Source organism: Triturus cristatus, chromosome 3_2 (genome assembly GCF_964204655.1).
Source record: "Triturus cristatus chromosome 3_2, aTriCri1.1, whole genome shotgun sequence".
Taxonomy (NCBI): Eukaryota; Metazoa; Chordata; class Amphibia; order Caudata; family Salamandridae; genus Triturus; species Triturus cristatus.
The window spans coordinates 613,503,497-613,515,743 of NC_140584.1; positions in this window are offsets into that span (position 1 = coordinate 613,503,497).

Here is a 12,247-nt window from a genome sequence, read left to right on the forward strand (position 1 = left end):
TCCTAAGGCAAAGTGAGCAAGGGACCCACGTCTGGGCAACCCTGCCAACTTTGGGCGAACAAAGTGATACCAAAGGGGATGATGGACGGAGCGTTTGAGCAAATCAAACACACACCCCCAGTCAAATGATCTGGGTTTAATCCATCATCATTCTTTAGCTCACTCCACCACCCCAGTTCAGAACTGGCCATATGCAAATCAGACTGACCCTGTGCCTCATGGGAACAGTCCAGCCCGAACTGCCAAGCCATGTCTTCCCTGGACCGGAAACAAGCATCCTGGGACTGGTTTCGGGTTCATAACCCTCATCAGCCAGGCTATCTTGAATCCAGTGGCAAAATGAGCAAGGTACCCACGTCTGGGCATACCCTGCCAATTTAGGGCGAACAAAGCGATACCAAAAGGGGTGATGGACGGAGCGTTTGAGCAAATCAAGCACTCACCCCCAGTCAAATGATCTAGGTTTAATCCATCATCATTCTTTAGCTCATGCCACCACCCCAGTTCAGACATGGCCATATGCAAATCAGTCTGACCTTTTGCCTCATGGGAACCGTCCAGCCCGAACTGCCAAGCCATGTCTTCCCTGGACCGGAAACAAGCATCCTGGGACTGGTTTCGGGTTCATAACCCTCATCAGCCAGGCTATCTTGAATCCAGTGGCAAAATGAGCAAGGGACCCACGTCTGGGCATACCCTGCCAACTTAGGGCGAGCAAAGCGATACCAAAGGGGATGATGGACGGAGCGTTTGAGCAAATCAAGCACCCACCCCCAGTCAAATGATATGGTTTTAATCTATCATCATTCTTTAGCTCACTCCACCACCCCAGTTCATACATGGCCATATGCAAATCAGTCTAACCCTGTGCCTCAGGGGAACAGTCCAGCCCGAACTGCCAAGCCATGTCTTCCATGGTCCGGAAACAAGCATCCTTTGACCTGTTTTGGGTTCATAACCCTCATCGCCAGGCTATCTTGAATCCAGTGGCAAAGTGAGCAAGAGACCCACGTCTGGGCATACCCTGCCAACTTAGGGCAAACAAAGCGATACCAAAGGGGATGATGGACGGAGCGTTTGAGCAAATCAAACACTCACCCCCAGTCAAATGATCTGGGTTTAATCCATCATCATTCTTTAGCTCACTCCGCCACCCCAGTTCAGACATGGCCATATGCAAATCAGTCTAACCCTGTGCCTCATGGGAACAGTCCAGCCCGAACTGCCAATCCATGTCTTCCCTGGACCGGAAACAAGCATCCTGGGACAAGTTTCGGGTTCATAACCCTCATCAGCCAGGCTATCTTGAATCCAGTGGCAAAGTGAGCAAGGGACCCACGTCTGGGCATACCCTGCCAACTTAGGGCGAGCAAAGCGATACCAAAGGGGATGATGGACGGAGCGTTTGAGCAAATCAAGCACCCACCCCCAGTCAAATGATATGGTTTTAATCCAGCATCATTCTTTAGCTCACTCCACCACCCCAGTTCAGAACTGGCCATATGCAAATCAGTCTGACCCTGTGCCTCATGGGAACAGTCCAGCCCGACGTGCCAAGCCATGTCTTCCCTGGACTGGAAACAAGCATCCTGGGAATGGTTTCTGGTTCATATCCCTCATCAGCCAGGATATCTTGAATCCAGTGGCAAAGTGAGCAAGGGACCCACGTCTGGGCATACCCTGCCAACTTAGAGCGAACAAAGCGATACCAAAGGGGATGGCGGACGGAGCGTTTGAGCAAATCAAACGCTCACCCCCAGTCAAATGATCTGGGTTTAATCCATCATCATTCTTTAGCTCACTCCACCACCCCAGTTCAGACATGGCCATATGCAAATCAGTCTGACCCAGTGCCTCATGGGAACAGTCCAGCCCGAACTGCCAAGCCATGTGATCCCTGGACACCGGAAACAAGCATCCTGGGACTGGTTTTGGGTTCATAACCCTCATCAGCCAGACTATCTTGAATCCAGTGGCAAAGTAAGCAAGGGATCCACATCTGAGCATAACCCACCAACTTAGGGAGAACAAAGCTATACCAAAGGGGATGATGGACAGAGCGTTTGAGCAAATCAAACACTCACCCCCAGTCAAATGATCTGGGTTTAATCCATCATCATTCTTTATCTCACTCCGCCACCCCAGTTCAGACATGGCCATATGCAAATCAGTCTAACCCTGTGCCTCATGGGAACAGTCCAGCCCGAACTGCCAAGCCATGTCTTCCCTGGACCGGAAACAAGCATCCTGGGACAAGTTTCGGGTTCATAACCCTCATCAGCCAGGCTATCTTGAATCCAGTGGCAAAGTGAGCAAGGGACCCACGTCTGGGCATACCCTGCCAACTTACGGCGACCAAAGCGATACCAAAGGGGATGATGGACGGAGCGTTTGAGCAAATCAAGCACCAACCCCCAGTCAAATGATATGGTTTTAATCTATCATCATTCTTTAGCTCACGCCACCACCCCAGTTCAGATATGGCCATATGCAAATCAGTCTGACCCTTTGCTTCATGGGAACAGTCCAGCCTGAACTGCCAAGCCATGTCTTCCCTGGACCGCAAACAAGCATCCTGCGACCGGTTTCGGGTTCATAACCCTCATCAGCCAGGCTATCTTGAATCCAGTGGCAAAGTGAGCAAGGGACCCACGTCTGGGCATACCCTGCCAACTTAGGGAGAACAAAGCAATACCAAAGGGGATGATGGACGGAGCGTTTGAGCTAATCAAACACTCACCCCCAGTCAAATGATCTGGGTTTAATCCATCATCATTCTTTAGCTCATGCCACCACCCCAGTTCAGACATGGCCATATGCAAATCAGTCTGACCTTTTGCCTCATGGGAACAGTCCAGCCCGAACTGCCAAGCCATGTCTTCCCTGGACCGGAAACAAGCATCCTGGGACTGGTTTCGGGTTCATAACCCTCATCAGCCAGGCTATCTTGAATCCAGTGGCAAAATGAGCAAGGGACCCACGTCTGGGCATACCCTGCCAACTTAGGGCGAGCAAAGCGATACCAAAGGGGATGATGGACGGAGCGTTTGAGCAAATCAAGTACCCACCCCCAGTCAAATGATATGGTTTTAATCTATCATCATTCTTTAGCTCACTCCACCACCCCAGTTCATACATGGCCATATGCAAATCAGTCTAACCCTGTGCCTCAGGGGAACAGTCCAGCCCGAACTGCCAAGCCATGTCTTCCATGGTCCGGAAACAAGCATCCTTTGACCTGTTTTGGGTTCATAACCCTCATCGCCAGGCTATCTTGAATCCAGTGGCAAAGTGAGCAAGAGACCCACGTCTGGGCATACCCTGCCAACTTAGGGCAAACAAAGCGATACCAAAGGGGATGATGGACGGAGCGTTTGAGCAAATCAAACACTCACCCCCAGTCAAATGATCTGGGTTTAATCCATCATCATTCTTTAGCTCACTCCGCCACCCCAGTTCAGACATGGCCATATGCAAATCAGTCTAACCCTGTGCCTCATGGGAACAGTCCAGCCCGAACTGCCAATCCATGTCTTCCCTGGACCGGAAACAAGCATCCTGGGACAAGTTTCGGGTTCATAACCCTCATCAGCCAGGCTATCTTGAATCCAGTGGCAAAGTGAGCAAGGGACCCACGTCTGGGCATACCCTGCCAACTTAGGGCGAGCAAAGCGATACCAAAGGGGATGATGGACGGAGCGTTTGAGCAAATCAAGCACCCACCCCCAGTCAAATGATATGGTTTTAATCTATCATCATTCTTTAGCTCACGCCACCACCCCAGTTCAGATATGGCCATATGCAAATCAGTCTGACCCTTTGCCTCATGGGAACAGTCCAGCCTGAACTGCCAAGCCATGTCTTCCCTGGACCGCAAACAAGCATCCTGGGACCGGTTTCGGGTTCATAACCCTCATCAGCCAGGCTATCTTGAATCCAGTGGCAAAGTGAGCAAGGTACCCACGTCTGGGCATGCCCTGCCAACGTAGGGCGAACAAAGCGATACCAAAGGGGATGATGGACGGAGTGCTTGAGAAAATCAAACACACACCCCCAGTCAAATGATCTGGGTTTAATCCAGCATCATTCTTTAGCTCACTCCACCACCCCAGTTCAGAACTGGCCATATGCAAATCAGTCTGACCCTGTGCCTCATGGGAACAGTCCAGCCCGAACTGCCAAGCCATGTCTTCCTTGGAGCAGAAACAAGCATCCTGGGACCGGTTTCGGGTTCATAACCCTCATCAGCCAGGCTATCTTGAATCCAGTGGCAAAGTGAGCAAGGGACCCACGTCTGGGCATACCCTGCCAACTTAGGGAGAACAAAGCAATACCAAAGGGGATGATGGACGGAGCGTTTGAGCTAATCAAACACTCACCCCCAGTCAAATGATCTGCGTTTAATCCATCATCATTCTTTAGCTCACTCCACCACCCCAGTTCAGACATGGCAATATGCAAATCAGTCTGACCCTGTGCCTCATGGGAACAGTCCAGCCCGACGTGCCAAGCCATGTCTTCCCTGGACTGGAAACAAGCATCCTGGGAATGGTTTCTGGTTCATATCCCTCATCAGCCAGGATATCTTGAATCCAGTGGCAAAGTGAGCAAGGGACCCACGTCTGGGCATACCCTGCCAACTTAGGGCGAACAAAGCGATACCAAAGGGGATGGCGGACGGAGCGTTTGAGCAAATCAAACGCTCACCCCCAGTCAAATGATCTGGGTTTAATCCATCATCATTCTTTAGCTCACTCCACCACCCCAGTTCAGACATGGCCATATGCAAATCAGTCTGACCCAGTGCCTCATGGGAACAGTCCAGCCCGAACTGCCAAGCCATGTGATCCCTGGACACCGGAAACAAGCATCCTGGGACTGGTTTTGGGTTCATAACCCTCATCAGCCAGACTATCTTGAATCCAGTGGCAAAGTAAGCAAGGGATCCACATCTGAGCATAACCCACCAACTTAGGGAGAACAAAGCTATACCAAAGGGGATGATGGACAGAGCGTTTGAGCAAATCAAACACTCACCCCCAGTCAAATGATCTGGGTTTAATCCATCATCATTCTTTATCTCACTCCGCCACCCCAGTTCAGACATGGCCATATGCAAATCAGTATAACCCTGTGCCTCATGGGAACAGTCCAGCCCGAACTGCCAAGCCATGTCTTCCCTGGACCGGAAACAAGCATCCTGGGACAAGTTTCGGGTTCATAACCCTCATCAGCCAGGCTATCTTGAATCCAGTGGCAAAGTGAGCAAGGGACCCACTTCTGGGCATACCCTGCCAACTTACGGCGACCAAAGCGATACCAAAGGGGATGATGGACGGAGCGTTTGAGCAAATCAAGCACCAACCCCCAGTCAAATGATATGGTTTTAATCTATCATCATTCTTTAGCTCACGCCACCACCCCAGTTCAGATATGGCCATATGCAAATCAGTCTGACCCTTTGCCTCATGGGAACAGTCCAGCCTGAACTGCCAAGCCATGTCTTCCCTGGACCGCAAACAAGCATCCTGGGACCGGTTTCGGGTTCATAACCCTCATCAGCCAGGCTATCTTGAATCCAGTGGCAAAGTGAGCAAGGGACCCACGTCTGGGCATACCCTGCCAACTTAGGGAGAACAAAGCAATACCAAAGGGGATGATGGACGGAGCGTTTGAGCTAATCAAACACTCACCCCCAGTCAAATGATCTGCGTTTAATCCATCATCATTCTTTAGCTCACTCCACCACCCCAGTTCAGACATGGCAATATGCAAATCAGTCTGACCCTGTCCCTCATGGGAACAGTCCAGCCCGACGTGCCAAGCCATGTCTTCCCTGGACTGGAAACAAGCATCCTGGGAATGGTTTCTGGTTCATAACCCTCATCAGCCAGGATATCTTGAATCCAGTGGCAAAGTGAGCAAGGGACCCACGTCTGGGCATACCCTGCCAACTTAGGGCGAACAAAGCGATACCAAAGGGGATGGCCGACGGAGCGTTTGAGCAAATCAAACGCTCACCCCCAGTCAAATGATCTGGGTTTAATCCATCATCATTCTTTAGCTCACTCCACCACCCCAGTTCAGACATGGCCATATGCAAATCAGTCTGACCCAGTGCCTCATGGGAACAGTCCAGCCCGAACTGCCAAGCCATGTGATACCTGGACACCGGAAACAAGCATCCTGGGACTGGTTTTGGGTTCATAACCCTCATCAGCCAGACTATCTTGAATCCAGTGGCAAAGTAAGCAAGGGATCCACATCTGAGCATACCCCACCAATTTAGGGAGAACAAAGCTATACCAAAGGGGATGATGGACAGAGCGTTTGAGCAAATCAAACACTCACCCCCAGTCAAATGATCTGGGCTTAATCCATCATCATTCTTTAGCTCACTCCACCACCCCAGTTCAGACATGACCATATGCAAATCAGTCTGACCATGTGCCTCATGGGAACAGTCCAGCCCGAACTGCCAAGCCATGTCTTCCCTGGACCGGAAACAAGTATCCTGGGACAAGTTTCGGGTTCATAACCCTCATCAGCCAGGCTATCTTGAATCCAGTGGCAAAGTGAGCAAGGGACCCACGTCTGGGCATACCCTGCCAACTTAGGGCAAACAAAGCGAGACTAGAGGGGATGATGAACTGAGCGTTTCAGCAAATCAAACACTCACCCCCAGTCAAATGATCTGGGTTTAATCCATCATCGTTATTTAGCTCACTCACCCACCCCAGTTCAGACATTGCCATATGCAAATCAGTCTGATCCTGCGCCTCATGGGAAAAGTCCAGCCCGAACTGAAAAGCCATGTCTACTATGGACTGGAAACAAGCATCCTGGAAACGGTTTCGGGTTCATAACCCTCATCAGCCAGGCCATCTTGAATCCAGTGGCAAAGTGAGAAAGGGACCCACGTCTGGGCATACCCTGCCAACTTAGGGCGAACAAAGCGACACCAAAGGGGATGATGGACGGAGCGTTTGAGCAAATCAAACACTCACCCCCAGTGAAATGATCTGGGTTTAATCCATCATCATTCTTTAGCTCACTCCACCACCCTAGTTCAGACATGGCCATTTGCAAATCAGTCTGACCCTGTGCCTCATGGGAACAGTCCAGCCCGAACTGCCAAGCCATGTGATCCCTGGACACCGGAAACAAGCATCCTGGGACTGGTTTTGGGTTCATAACCCTCATCAGCCAGACTATCTTGAATCCAGTGGCAAAGTAAGCAAGGGATCCACATCTGAGCATAACCCACCAACTTAGGGAGAACAAAGCTATACCAAAGGGGATGATGGACAGAGCGTTTGAGCAAATCAAACACTCACCCCCAGTCAAATGATCTGGGTTTAATCCATCATCATTCTTTATCTCACTCCGCCACCCCAGTTCAGACATGGCCATATGCAAATCAGTCTAACCCTGTGCCTCATGGGAACAGTCCAGCCCGAACTGCCAAGCCATGTCTTCCCTGGACCGGAAACAAGCATCCTGGGACAAGTTTCGGGTTCATAACCCTCATCAGCCAGGCTATCTTGAATCCAGTGGCAAAGTGAGCAAGGGACCCACGTCTGGGCATACCCTGCCAACTTACGGCGACCAAAGCGATACCAAAGGGGATGATGGACGGAGCGTTTGAGCAAATCAAGCACCAACCCCCAGTCAAATGATATGGTTTTAATCTATCATCATTCTTTAGCTCACGCCACCACCCCAGTTCAGATATGGCCATATGCAAATCAGTCTGACCCTTTGCCTCATGGGAACAGTCCAGCCTGAACTGCCAAGCCATGTCTTCCCTGGACCGCAAACAAGCATCCTGGGACCGGTTTCGGGTTCATAACCCTCATCAGCCAGGCTATCTTGAATCCAGTGGCAAAGTGAGCAAGGGACCCACGTCTGGGCATACCCTGCCAACTTAGGGAGAACAAAGCAATACCAAAGGGGATGATGGACGGAGCGTTTGAGCTAATCAAACACTCACCCCCAGTCAAATGATCTGCGTTTAATCCATCATCATTCTTTAGCTCACTCCACCACCCCAGTTCAGACATGGCAATATGCAAATCAGTCTGACCCTGTCCCTCATGGGAACAGTCCAGCCCGACGTGCCAATCCATGTCTTCCCTGGACTGGAAACAAGCATCCTGGGAATGGTTTCTGGTTCATAACCCTCATCAGCCAGGATATCTTGAATCCAGTGGCAAAGTGAGCAAGGGACCCACGTCTGGGCATACCCTGCCAACTTAGGGCGAACAAAGCGATACCAAAGGGGATGGCCGACGGAGCGTTTGAGCAAATCAAACGCTCACCCCCAGTCAAATGATCTGGGTTTAATCCATCATCATTCTTTAGCTCACTCCACCACCCCAGTTCAGACATGGCCATATGCAAATCAGTCTGACCCAGTGCCTCATGGGAACAGTCCAGCCCGAACTGCCAAGCCATGTGATACCTGGACACCGGAAACAAGCATCCTGGGACTGGTTTTGGGTTCATAACCCTCATCAGCCAGACTATCTTGAATCCAGTGGCAAAGTAAGCAAGGGATCCACATCTGAGCATACCCCACCAATTTAGGGAGAACAAAGCTATACCAAAGGGGATGATGGACAGAGCGTTTGAGCAAATCAAACACTCACCCCCAGTGTTGGACTTGGCCCTTCTGGCAGGTTCACCCCCGAGACTTTTCGCTTTTTATTGGTAACTTGGAGTAATGGATTTTGGTTTCTGCGCACTTTACCGCTGTGTCCCAGGGTAAAGTGCGTGCGTGTGTTGAGGTTGGCCTGCCCTCCCATAGGAATGCATGGGGGAATGTATGTGTCCCGGTAGTTCCTGATGCGTGGGGTGTGCAGGCCCGTGTTTGGTATGTGCGGACTCGTGGGAGTGAATGCTGCACGTTGATGTGTGCAGCGTGCGTGTACCTGGTGTGGAAGTGCCACTTCTAGAAGTGGGCACTTCAGTGTGCAGTCTGAAATGTGTGGCTTGTCTGGTGATTGGCTGGTGAGGTCAGGTGACGGACTAGGGAATTCCCCAGAGTCAGGAGGAGTCACCCAGTGGTGAATGGGGAATTAGCATGTAGATGGCTGGGGAGGAGTGTACCTGGGTCCTGAATAGGACAGGGCTCCCCCACACAATGCTGGCGCCGGCCCCTGTGGTGCGTCTAATGACCCTAGCCCTGCCAGTGAATAGAGTGAGGGGCTGAGCACATCAAGGGTGCTCCCCAACCAGCTGCGACTGGTTTTCCCCCTCACCCTGAACCCAGAACAAAGGATTTCACTGTATAAAAATGGGGCTGCGTCCCCACAGAGGTTGTTCTCTTGCAGGATCCACTTGAGGGGGGGCCTGCTGCTGCTGGGCGCCAGGAGAGACCGCCACTGGGGACTGCCTCCCTGCTGGAGGGCCCTGTGAGCTGGCTCTGGGCCCAGCCTTTGCCCCCTGCTCTCTGGAGGACCTTTTTGTTCTTGGACATTGCTTATAGCGCCTGGGAGCGCTTCCTAGACTTGGTAGCGCTGTGCGCGCTGTTTTCCTGGACTTGCTCTCTTTGTAGCGCCTGGGAGCGCTTGTGGGGCTTTCCAGCGCTGGGAGCGCTGTCCGTGACCTTGTAGCGCTGTGTGCGCTTGGATCTCGCTGGCGGGTGCCCACCCCGCGATTTTGCCGTTGTTTTGCCCAGTTCGGCGGGTGCCCACCCCGCCGTTATACTCGGTGGCGAGGGAGCCTACCCCTCATTGCCGCTGTGAAGGAGAATCACCGCTGCAGCCCGGGCTGAAACCGGAAGTCAGGCGGGTTGAGGGCGGGCCTCCGGGACACCCAGAACAGGAAGCAGGAGGGCGGGAGCCTACCCCGCCTCCTGCCAAGCACCGCGGTCGCAGCCCGGTCGAAGAAGTTAGGATCCAGGCGGGAGCCTACCCCGCGCTGGACTGAGAGGAGAAGTGCGGCCGGAGCTGATGCGGAGGGGGCGCGAGGCACATTGTCGGTGCCTGCCCCTCCGCGTTGCAGAGAAGCCTCGGATCCTTCCCCGGAGAGCGGAGACGACGCGGGAGTCCCCCGAGCAGCCGGTGAGTGCCTAGAGGGCTGGGGGACTCCGCGCATCTGCTGGGGGGTGCAGGGGGCTGTGCTCACGAGCCCCGTGAGGCTCCAACGACGGGGGCTGAGAGTAGTAGAGCCTGTGAGGCTCCCAGAAGGCTCTTGGGGACATATTGATTTCAGAGCCGGTTGAGGCTCCAGCGAAGAGCGCAGGGAACGCTCCGACCTCGGGGGCATGTTGTTTCAGAGCCGTGGAGGCTCCCGGGGCATTGTTGTTTGAGCCCAGTGAGGCTCCAACGTTGTGCTGAGCCACGAAGGCTCTAGAGGGCATATTTTTGAATGGTCAGAGCCCAGAGAGGGCTCCAGAGGCACGCAGAGTGCCTGAAGTTCATTTTCCAGCTGCCCAGCACTTAGTGGGTAGCTGCAACGTTTAGGTGGTGGCCTCGGTGTTCTAGCTTGCGCAGCTTGCGCAGCCGGGCCCTGAATATTCTGGACACAGAGCGTCCTAGCCTGGACAAGGCCAGTTGGCCCAGGGACTGCCACAGGTGGTGGCTCATAGGAGTTCTTGCGCAATTGTTACTTTTACACCTCTGAATGTTTTATGCATCATGTGTGTTCTTTCCTTGCACCTCTGAATGTGTGTTGATGCATCATGTGCCATTGCTTTTACACCTCTGAATGTTTTTAGGCATCATGTGTTTTCCTTCCATACACCTCTGAATGTTTTCCTGCATCATGTGTAACGTTCTCTTACCCCTACAGGTATTGTGATACGTAGGTGGTTGTTGCTTTCTCCTAGTACAGGTGGTACTAGTGAGGTTCTAGTCCCCTGCGTGACAGTCTCCTAAAGTAGTTAGGGTTACGTAGGTGGTACTTCCCCGATACCAGTAAGTACTGGTTGTGTGCTATACATATTATTTTGGTGCGACAGTGATTTTATATATTTTATGTGCTAACTATCCAAAAGTGCTATTTCCTGACAGTGGTCCAGGTGGCCCTGTCTTGTACATAATCCCTTGTAAATTCTGCCCGTGCCTGTTGGCACATTGTAAAGTGTGTGTTTTTATCTAATGTGTTGTGTATAATACAAAGGTTATTTTTATAGAATACCTTGTGTGGAGTTTCCTTTGTGGTGGGCCTTGGGTGTTGTTGCTGGGTGCGCGCGCAAACGCTTTACACATCGCCTCAGGGATAAGCCTGACTGCTCGTGCCAAGCTACCAAGGGGGTGAGCAGGGGTTATCTTTGGCGTGTAACTTCCTTGCCCTGACTAGACTGGTGGTTTCTGCCTGGCTTTGGCGCAAGCCTCAGCCAACCGGAAATCGCCAGGTCTAACATTGGTGGCAGCGGTGGGATTTGGACTTGCGTTTGCGCTGTACCGCAGCAGCGACTGGCTACACCACAAAACTCTGCATTAGATAACCACATTTTAGGGATTATTGTTTTTGAAGTTCCTTTATTTCTTCTCCTGAAGGTATCATTGTGTAATTGTGTCCAGTACATTTGTCCCCCGCCCTGCGCCCAGAGTTTGGTACCTGTGTCACGTGGTGGTCAGGTTGAGGGATCAGGGGTGGTAGAAACTGCCTTACCAGTCCGAGGGGAGGGTTGTGTGCGGATGGTGTGGGGGGCACTAGACAGTGAGTGTGAGTTCTCCAGGATAGAGAGCTCACTGAAACCTTTTGTGAATTGTGTACTCCTGTGTAGCTCCAACCCCCAGGTTCCTTGTGTGAACTCTTCTCAGGAACGTCCGCCAAAATGGAGCCTGCTTTTAACTTCTGTGGTCTGTTTAGGTACAGTAGGTTGGAGCTGGTAAGGTTCTGTGAGGAGAGGGACATAGAGGTGGGTGAGTTAGATACCCAGTCCAAACTGAGGGACAACCTGATCACTTGGCAAAAGGTTGAGTGGGAGCGAGAGCGCAGCGAGGAAGATAGGGCCCGGGCCGCACGCCGAGAGGGTGGTGGGTCTGAGGGGAGCCCTGAGGAATCTGAGGAGGAGGAAGGTTACCTGACAGGGACGTCAGTAGAGAGTGGAGACCCCATAGATAGGGAGTCCCTTGCTGGGTCCAGTGTCAGGAGCAGCACCCCATCCCTTTCCCTGTCCCCAGAGGAGTGGGTAGATAGGAGGGAAGAGAGGGAGCATCAGCTGGCCATGGAGAAGCTCAGGTTAGAGCATGCCTGGGGGATGGCGCAGCTGACTCTGGCAGAGAAAAAGCTG